This window comes from Euprymna scolopes, chromosome 12, assembly GCF_053919585.1.
Source record: "Euprymna scolopes isolate OS-2025 chromosome 12, ASM5391958v1, whole genome shotgun sequence".
Taxonomy (NCBI): domain Eukaryota; kingdom Metazoa; phylum Mollusca; class Cephalopoda; order Sepiida; family Sepiolidae; genus Euprymna; species Euprymna scolopes.
In genome coordinates, this window is record NC_136493.1 from 130074319 (window position 1) to 130076435 (window position 2117).

Here is a 2117-nt window from a genome sequence, read left to right on the forward strand (position 1 = left end):
ACGCACATTCCGTTTTTTGGTTTGTTTTTTGGGGTTTTTTTTTTTTTTTTACTTCTTTTTGGGTTTTTTTTGTTTTTTTTTCATGGCCGATTCTTTCTGTCATCGCATTTTCGTCTACTGTTTACTAAAGCTTCGGAAAACGGACAAAAACCTTCAGGAGAGAGAGAAACAAATGTTAGCTAGTTATTTACCTTTTAAATTCCTAATTTAACCGACATGAGTGACGCACGCGGACAGGGGCATCAGTAACATTCGCTGAGATTATCAGTTTGCTATATTATTGACAGTGTCTCATTCGCATGATTTTTATTAGAAAATGGAGTTAAAAGCTTTTGTTTCTCTCAATTCAAAAATATGACGTCATCTGTCATCGTTCAACACTGTTTTGTCTACCGTTTGACCTGTTGTCCATTGCCTCAATTTTACGTCACTTCTCTCATTCAGCCTTCAGAATGATTGTGGTTTACGGATCTAGATTATATCGCACTCAGCGTGACTCTTATCAAAGTTCACACTAAATAATACGAAACACAAATTACAAAAATATTACACAAAGAGAAGAAGAATCTTAAAAAAAAAATGGTTATTTAGTAAAAATCTGATAAAAAAATGAACGATAAAATTGTCGCCCTAGGAACGATAACACGATTCCATTTCCGTTCGATTTTCATTTCGTTTTTTTTTTTTTTTTGCCAGACCCTATACTAGTTGCCCAGTTGTGTACAAATACAAATAGCGATAAGAGCCATCTACGATGTCTGAAAGTGACACAATGTTCAACGAGCGAAATTGGAGATGCGCCGCTGTCCAACATGCTTTCTACCAATCCAAGTTATGATAATAGGACCATTGCCAGCACCCTCAAAATGCAAATCAAGACGGTTCAATGTTTTAGGCTACAGCTCAACGAAGTTTGCGGCCACGTCATACGTTGTGAACATCACTAACATGACCTCCCATAACACCAAAGCCAGCCTGACCACCACTATCCGCCGAGTTTTACAGCTCCCGCCGGCGCTTGTGAAAAAGGCATGCTCCGCCTTCCGGATCCGTATTGAAGCGATGACTGAGGCTGAATGCGGCTACATCGAATAGATATCAGCTCTACTTCATAATCAAGTTATCTGAATCGATTTTTCTCAATAAAAACTTTAAAATAAATACGTAGTGTTGTTTTCTTGAGGCACCAAATTTATCGTTCGTCACTGTATTTTGGAGTCAAATATGCTGAACCATTCATAGACTACACAAAAGAACTCGGGCATCTGGGCCAGAAAAATAGGCATCTAATTACCATGAACGATGCATTAAATCAAAACAATAATACTGGCCGACCTTACGTACGAACGAAAGGATGAAGTATAGAAGACTGCGTGAGGAATGCAATAAATTTGTAAAAATATATAACTTAGACAGAGAATGGTTCATCATTGCCACAAAAATCACTGGAAATTGAGCAATACAGGAAGCATTAAAACTGAAAACGAAAAAATGATAGAACAAGAGAAAGGAAATCAGTTGCATGAATGAGAAGAGTCATAAGATTAAAGTGAAGTATCTGTTCTGAATGAGAAGAGACATAAGACTGATTAGCGAAGAGACACACGAAACCAACTGGACTTGACTGCGAAAATGTCACCTGAACGAAAAACGAAATCACTTCCCCGCGAATGTAAATACCCTCGACTAACCCGAAAGCAGCAAAACGTGCCGTTTTCACAGTGGATGCCAAAGCAGACGTTCTTTGCTTTTGGGCCAAGATCAAAGTGAAGTATCTGTACTTCCGATGCTGCACTTTAATTTCTTGTTCTCTCTCAATGGAGGAGAAATCGTTCACGTCTGAAACATTTTTTTTTCCGCATAAAAAACGACCCTGATGTGTAACTCCGTGCCGTGTAAATATGGTACTCTAATAGCTGCTTCTCTCAAATTACTAGAGTTTTGGAATTACTTTCCGATCTCCTGCTTCCTTGATATGCATGAATTTCAATGAAATTTTTAACATACGTAGCGCTGCTGAACTCCTTATATTATGTCCCCTGCCTTTTTTAAGTAAAACGACGGTACAAAAAATGAAACAATGCAAAATTAACAAAAAGAGAAAAAAAATGACAATC